The sequence below is a fragment of the Callithrix jacchus genome, chromosome 12, assembly GCF_049354715.1.
Source record: "Callithrix jacchus isolate 240 chromosome 12, calJac240_pri, whole genome shotgun sequence".
Taxonomy (NCBI): Eukaryota; Metazoa; Chordata; class Mammalia; order Primates; family Cebidae; genus Callithrix; species Callithrix jacchus.
In genome coordinates this window covers 38533913-38542578 of record NC_133513.1, presented here as the reverse complement: position 1 = coordinate 38542578, position 8666 = coordinate 38533913, and positions in this window count along the sequence as shown.

Below are 8666 nucleotides of genomic sequence, written 5' to 3'. Positions count from 1 at the left end.
ATAATGTTCTTTGTGGATTTTTCCTACATGTTATTTATTATGCTGAGGACATGTATGCTTCTTGAGTGCTTTCCATGTTCCAAGCTTTTCTAAATGCTCTGCACATATTACTTCCTTAATTGCACATAATTCTGTGAAATAGGCTCTATTACCCTTTTTCTTTCAGATGAGGAAACTATTGCACAGAGAGGTATGTTCTCCCTATAAATGAGATGATTTCTGTATGGGGATTTTGTTTTCACATGGCATGTTGGTTTTATTAAAATAATGATTTATTAGTTATATTAAGCTTTAATTTTAAGCAAACCCACTTTGTAGCGTTATGAATCACCCCATATTGTGAATTTAGATCACACAATCACTTGTTAGATGATAGACTACTGCAGTACATGCTGAAGGTCATGATTACTCCATATCCTACTTAGAACGCAATTGTTTGGATTTTTTGTTTTTTGAGACAGAATGTCGCTCTGTCACCCACGCTGGCATGCAGTGGCATGCAGCCTCAATTTCCTGGGCTCAAGTGATCTAAGATTCTTAACAAATACCTTTCCACTTAAAAATCTAATATATAGGCCGGGCACGATGGCTCATGCCTGTATTCCCAGCACTTTGGAAGCACCAGGTGGGTGGATCACTTGAGGTCAAGAGTTTGAGACCAGACTGGCCACTATGATGAAACCCCATCTCTACTAAAAATACAAAAATTAGCTGGGTGTGGTGACGCACACACCTGTAATCCCAGCTACTGGCAAGGCTGAGGCAGGAGAATCGCTTGAACCCCACCTCCATCTTGCTTTGTTGTTGTCCAGGCTGGAGTGCAGTGGTCCAATCTCAGTTCACTGCAACCTCTGCCTCCCAAGTTCAAGTGATTCTCCTGCCTCAGCCTCCTGAGTAGCTGGGACTACAGGTGACTACAGGCGGGTACCACCCCACCCAGCTAATTTTTGTATTTTTAGTAGAGACCAGGTTTCACCCTGTTGACCAGGATGGTCTCAATATCCTGACTTCGTGATCCACACACCCCAGCCTCCCAAAGTGCTGCGATTATAGGCGTGAGCCACTGCGAGGTCTCTCTCTCTCTCTCTCTCTCTCTCTCTATATATATATATACGTATATATATATATACGTATATATATATATATTTAATCTAACATATTAATGTAATTTCTAATATTTGTAAAAAACGTAAAAAAACCTTTCCAGATAAGAACACTTACTACCACTATGTAACATACAATAATTCAACTAAATAGTTTAAGAACTCACTGTAGCTTAGTGGTTAAGACACAGCACTCCAGAGCTAGATAATCTGGACTCAAGTCCTGCCTCTATTACATATATGTTGTGTGACCTTAAGCAACTTACTCTCTCTGTGCCTTAGTTTACTTTCCTTCAAATAGGAAGTAAGGCAGACAAACCCACGTTTTGTTAGAATGAGGGACATCCTGCAAGATAACTGGGAAGTACTCTTCAAAGCTATCGAGGTCATGAAATTTTAAAAAGACAGAGGAACTGTCCTAGATTAACAGGGACTAAGGGACTGCAACAACTAAATGCAAAGCAGCATCTTGTGTAGGAGGCTGGAGCAGAAAAGGGACATTAGTGGGACAAGCAAGTCCCCCTTCCCTGTGGAGTAGCATAATTCCAAGGAGTATATTGGTGGCATTTTCCAAAGGTTGCCGCTCCAGTCACCCACTGTGATTATTTGCTTCGTAACACTTTTTTTTTTTTTAAGATGGGGTTCCACCATGATGGCCAGGCTGGTCTTGAACTCCTGACCTCAGGTGATCCACCCACCTCGGCCTCCCAAAGTGCTAGAATTACAGGTGTGAGCCACCGTACCTGGCCCACTTTTTTTTTTTTTTTTGAGACAAAATCTCATTCTGTGGCCCAGGCTGGAGTGTAGTGGCATGATCTCAGCTCATTGTAACCTCTGCCTTCCTGGTTCAAGCGATTCTCCTGCCTCAGTCTCTGGAGTAACTGGGGCTACAGGCATGCACTACCACACCTGGCTAATTTTTGTATGTTTAGTGGAGATGGGGTTTTGCCATATCGTCCAGGCTAGTCTGGAGCTCCTGATTTCAGGTGATCCACCTGCATCTGCCTCTCAAAGTGCTGGGATTACAGGGGTGAGCCACTGCGCCTGACCTTGTAACACATTTTTCTTTTTTAATTGGCTGCTGCCTGCCTTTTCCTGGCTCCCTTCTTCATGCCCCACCCAGTGGTCTCTGTGTCTCTCAAATAAAGGAACTGTCGCCAATACTTGTCTCAGGGCAGCTCCTAGGGGAACCCAAACTAGGACATTTCATTCCATTTTTGTAAAGCAGAAAAACAGGTGAAATTAATCTGTGCTATCAGAAGTCTGGGTGATGATTGCCCTCAGATGAGAGGAAGGTAGAGACTGGATGTGAACAGAATGAGGTTTCAGGGGCGCTGGTAATGTTCTATTTCCTGATCTGAGTCTTGGTTAAATGACTGTTTTTTATTTGTGAAAATTAATTGAGGCATATAGTGGTAATAGGTACAATTTTGGGTTGGATTATTATAACTTAATAAAATATTTTTGAATAATTGTGTTAGTTTTGGCAGAGGGCAGGAGTTCCTTTGTCAGATGTTTTGTTGTTGTTTGTTTGTTTTTAGAGTTACCCAGGATCTTACTCTGTCACCTAGGCTGGAGTGCAATGGTGCAATCATAGGTCACGGCCGCCTCAACACCCCCGGGCTTAAGCAATCCTCCCACTTTGGCTACCCAAGTAGCTGGGACTGCAGGCAGAAGCCACCACACCTGGCCTCGGTTTTGATTTTTACAGTGAAGGAATGGTAAAAATTCTTACTCATTGGCTTTTGCAGTGAAAACAGGTCATATATTTGTAAGAAGTAAAACAACAAATCGTTTTAATAATTATTTTTCTGGTCCACATATGGCCAGAAAGTAGGAAGAGACAAAGGCCAGAGGGATGAAAAGATGGTTCCAGGTGGCAAAGAAGAGGACAAGAAAGAGAAGATGTAGAGATAATATGGTCCACACAGACCAAGAGAGAGAAAAGGAAGCAAGTGACAGCAACAAAACATGAATATAGAAGACAGAGTTTTTATCTCCATGCTGTCAGAATGGATCTAAGGATTCCTCTCCAAAGCCGAAATGCAGAGGCATTCATGAAACGCCCTCTTTATTCTACATGCAACAAAGAAAAATTCCTCAAACCTTGTTTGACATTCAATAAAGACCATTTCTTCTAAGAAAGCCGCAGGATCAGTCCCCATTTACCAGGGGTAGTGCGGGCCGGGCATGGTGGCTCACGCCTGTATTCCCAGCACTTTGGGGGGCAGAGGTGGGTGGATCACGAGGTCAAGAGATCGAGACCATCCTGGTCAACATGGTGAAACCCCGTCTCTACTAAAAATACAAAAAATTAGCTGGGCATGGTGGTGCATGCCTGTAATCTCAGCTACTCAGGAGGCTGAGGCAGGAGAATTGCCTGAACCCAGGAGGCGGAGGTCGACCGTGTTTGGATTTCTTACAAGAAGTCACAAGACAGCCCAGAAACTTGCAGGACCTGTGCCGAATTAAAATTCGACAATGTATAGGCCTTCAAAACCTAAAGCTACTTGATGAACTACCAATTGCCAAGGTCATGAAAGACTACTTAAAACACAAATTTGATGATATCTGATATGTCAGAACTGTGAGCAAGATGAGGAGTTCTATTCCAGATACTTAAAGGCTTTTTGCCTTGCACACAGTATATCCTATGCAATTTCTGATTTGCTGTGAAATCAGAAAGCAGGTATACACTTTTGGGTTTCTGTTTGTTTGGTTGGTTTTCATTGTAAGGGAGGGACTTTTTTATATATATGAAAACACACACCACATGCTTGAAGGTCTTAATTTGGTTTCTTGGTCCAAGTTTAAGAGGTCCAAGCTTTGTATACAATACTGCATTCAGAAAAATGGTTTTTTGTTTTTTTTCTTAAATGACACAAGCAGGTTTGGAGTGGAGAATGTACCCTTTCCAAATTTCTGGTTTCCTTGGTAAGCATGGTATTCTAACCCAGCAGAGCACTTGTTAATGTTTGGAGGCACAGTTTCACCCAGGGGGGCCCTGGGTTCTCCTGGAAGATGCCCTAAGAAATGTTTAAAGTAATGCTGTCACCTCATTCATTTTTAATGAGTACAAATTGGCCATTTCAAACTGTTCTTTTTCCTAATTAATGTAGCTTTCGGATGACATAAATCCAGTACCTCTGCTTTTCTTTTGGTGTGCTCTTGTTTTTAATTTATTGTTTTTTAACAACTGTAGTACACTACCCTGAGACACTGTCTCGATTTCTATCTCTAGTTAGAGTTGTGCTTTTAAAAAAAAATTAACGAGAAAGACAATAACTGTACGAAGCCAGTGTATTCTGTTTTTAAAACTGTGCCTGCAGTGCAATACTCTTTCTGGTGTATTTTATCCATTATTTCACTCGCTGGTCATCATTTCACAGCCAGCTCTGACATGCCGGTGAGAACAGGAGCCGCCACTTCAATTTGCATTGCAGAGTATGTTAGTAGCAATTTCCATTTTAAGCTATGCCTTTTACTTCACTTTAAGCAGAACATTTTGTACTCTGGTGGTAGAGTGTTCCCTAAAAATTGTTAAATCATTTGGCTTTAATGGTTAAATAATTTGAGGTGGCTTCATGGTGTTTCTTTTCTTCCCAGTTTAAAAAAAAAAAAACTTTTTAAGGGTAAAATCTTTAAGTGAGCTGAGATTGTGCCATTGCACTCCAGCCTGGGTAATGAGCAAAACTCCATCTCAAAAAAAACCAAAAAAACCCCAAAAAACAAAAAACAAGGGGTAGTGCATCTCTTTTCACAGCCTCACATGTCCATCTGGTGGCCTTGTAGGAGATCATGGACAAGGACTCAAGAGTTACAACTAAGGCAGGGTGGATATTTCCTGCTGGCATCTGTCGTGTCTGAGGGTTAAACCCAGGCCTCAGAGGGGAGGGTCTGCATTTGTAAGGCAGCTTGTAAGGAGAGGTGTGGAAGAAGACATCTAAGCCAAGCCTGTGAATTTCATTTCAGGGTGGCCTGAGCCACAACATTCACATCAAAAACAAGCATATTATCGTAAGATTTATTAACCTTTGTGAGCCACTCCTACTAGGTCTTCCTATAGATATTAATGCTTAAAAAAATCACTAACACCCAAAGTAAATTTTACTGGGACATTCCAGATTGGCCTGTCCTTAAGTTGAACTGTTCACTGTACCGACACTGAAACATTTATTGCAATACATTCCAGAGCAGGTTTAAACGGCCTAGGCACGCAAACACACAGACGCCCGGCTACTCCAAACTCATGACAGAGTTCTCTACTCTTCCTACATAAAAGGCAAACGTTTTGCTGGTATTTTCTTAAGTGTAATTTAGGGACTTCAAATGGGGCAAGAAAAATGTCTGAAAGGCCCTCCCCTCCATGCTGTGCCCTTATAAATGACAGAACAGATAGAGAAATGAAATTACTGTCTATACAGTTGGGCTTGAAGTCATAAAGGGGAGTGCTTGAGATCCCAGAAATAAACAAGGAAGTTCTTAAGAAGCCATGGGAGAAGCCAAGGCCCATGTAACCTGAGGCTGCACTCACCTGAGAGTGCTGTTGAATCCTGAGACTCAGGTGGAGAATTCAAAACCAGAAAACTAGTGTGCACTGAAGAAGTGCCAGATGTCTGAGGAAGCCCACCGCTGTGAAAGAGAGACAGGTGAGTGACAGCAGAGACACACTGAAGTGCGCATTAGCAAGATGGAGCATTCAGTTGAGGGAGTCTTGCAGATTAAAGCGCAAAGGAAAAAAAGGTTAAGAGACATAAAGCCTGGATGATGACATTCCAGCTTTCGTCTAGTAGGAATTCTAGAGGCGGAGAGAGAGATAATGGGAGAGAGCAATATTTAATTAATAGCTAAAAAGATTCCCAAAAGTGAAGAAAGCTATGAAAATAGAGAGAAAAATATTAAAGCTACCAAAGCAGAAAAAGTTAAAAACACAAAGAAATGGGGATCCTATTTTCCTCATTAATTTCATTAGCAACACTGGATACAAGCCAATGAGGCAATGTCTTCAATGGGCTGTTGGAAAATAACGGTAATTTATGCTGAATTCTATAACCCAGCTACAGAATTATTTAAGAGCATAGTGAAACGAAGGCATTTATTTTCTTTTTTGAGGCAAAGTCTTGCTCTGTTGCCCAGGCTGGAGTGCAGTGGCATGATCACAGCTCACTGCAGCCTTGATGTCACTGGCTCAAGTCATGCTTCCACCTCAGGCCCCCCAGTAGCTGGGACTACAAAAGCCTACCACCACGCCTGGCTAATTTATTTTGTTCTTGTGTAGAGACGGGGTTTCCCCATGTTGCCCAGGCTGGTCTTGAATTCCTGGGCTCAAGTGATCTGACTACCTTGGCCTATCAAAGTGCTGGAATTATAGGCATGAGCCACTGCACCCAGCCCAAAGGCATTTTGAACATTCAAGATTTAAAAAAGTTTACCACCAACAGATTCTGTTGGAAAGAACTACTTAAGAAGTCCTCCTGCAAGAAATGACATGAATCCAGAGGAAGAAGCAGTGTGAAAAAAGTAACACTTTTCTCAGTAATCAGCCAATGCTATTGTTTAAGACTAAAGTATTTATTGCCACAGATGCTTAAAATCACAATTGAGAATTACAATTCTGGATTATATCAACAGGAGAGTTGGGGAAAGGGAAAACAGCAGGGGGAAGTGAACATTTCTTACCTTGTTTGGGAAGAGTCTATATGTACTGTTTACCTTTAGATTTTGTTAGGCAACTTTACATATGGATATAAAAAATTAAGAGTAACTACTAGAAAAATAGCAATGAAATGTGTAAATTTCAAATCAATAGAGGAAAAAAGATGGAACGAAGAAATTTCAATCAACCAAACAGAAAACAGGAATAGGGACAAAAAAGGAAACAGCATAATCCATAGAAAACACATACATAGGCAAAGTGGCTCACACCTGTAATCCCAGCACTTTGGCAGGCCAAGGAGAGTGGATCACTTGAGGTCAGGTGTTCAACACTAGCCTGGCCAACATGGTGAAACCCCATCTCCACTAAAAGTACAAATATTAACTGGGTGTGGTGGTGGGCACCTTTAATCTCAGCTACTTGGGAGGCTGAGGCAGGAGACTCACTTGAACTCAGGAGGTGGAGGTTGCAGTGCACCAAGATTATGCCACTGTGCTCCAGCCTCGGTGACAAGAAGAGAATCTGTCTTAAAAAAATGAAGATGCAAAGATAATAAAGTCCTAACAAATGAGTGTTCACAATAAATGGGCAATAAGAAAAAAATGAATAGCAAATAGGCAATTCATATGAAAACACCATTCAAGGAGATTAAAATTGTAAGAAAGATGAGAAAAAATGCTTGATCTCACCAGTTCTCAAGGAAATACAAATAAAAGGGCATTGAGATGCTATTTTTACTGATCAGATTGGCTAGTATTTTCCAGTTTGGTAAAAGATGTTAGGCAGAGTTGGGCCAACGGGTACCTCACATCCCACCAGAGGGAGTGCATATTAGTGCAGTCAATTTGGAGGGCATCTGACTATGTATTAAAACCGAAACATTTGCATGTGTGTGCAAGAAAGTATTGTGAAGACTATCTTAGCAGCATTGCTGGAAGCAGTGAGATATTGGCGACAATCCAAAGGTCCATCAATGGGAGAATTAAATAAATGAACCATAGTATGTTCCTACCACGGAATACTCTGCAGCAGTTAAAAATAGTAACTTAGATTCTTTTCTTTTCCTTTTTTTTTTTAGACTATCTTGCTGTGTCTCCCAAGCTGGAGTGCAGTGGTACAATCTCGGCTCACTGCAACCTCTGCCTCTCAGGTTCAAGCAATTCTGCCTCAGCCTCCCAAGTAGCTAAGACTACAGGTGTGCACCCCCACACCCAGCTAATTTTTGTATTTTTAGTAGAGATGAGGTTTCACAATATTAGTGAGGATGGTCCCGATCTCCTGACCTTGTGATCCACCCGCCTCAGCCTCCCAAAGTGCTGGGATTACAGGCATGAGCCACCTTGCCCGGCCTTTGCTAGTGTTTCTATGGTTTCAGATTTTACTAGTCTAATCCAGTTTTTACTGCTAATTCAGTTGCAGTTTATTATTTTATTTTTACGTGAATATAAATTTTCCAAATGGCTGTTCAGTTGTTCCAGTACATTTTTCTTTTTCTTTTTCTTTTTTTTTTTTTTTGACACGGAGTTTCGCTCTTGTTACTCAGGCTGGAGTGCAATGGTGCGATCTTGGCTCACTGCAACCTCCGCCTCCTGGGTTCAGGCAATTCTCCTGCCTCAGCCTCCTGAGTAGCTGGGATTACAGGCATGCGCCACCATGCCCAGCTAATTTTTTTTGTATTTTTAGTAAAGACGGGTTTTCACCATGTTGACCAGGATGGTCTTGATCTCTTGACCTCGTGATCCACCCGCCTCGGCCTCCCAAAGTGCTGGGATTACAGGCTTGAGCCACCGCGCCCAGCATTTTTCTTTTTCTTTTAGAGAGACAGGGTTTTGCTGTCACCCAGGCTGGAATCATAGCTCTCTGCAGCCTCCAACTCCCAAGCTAAAGCTATCCTCCTACTTCAGCCT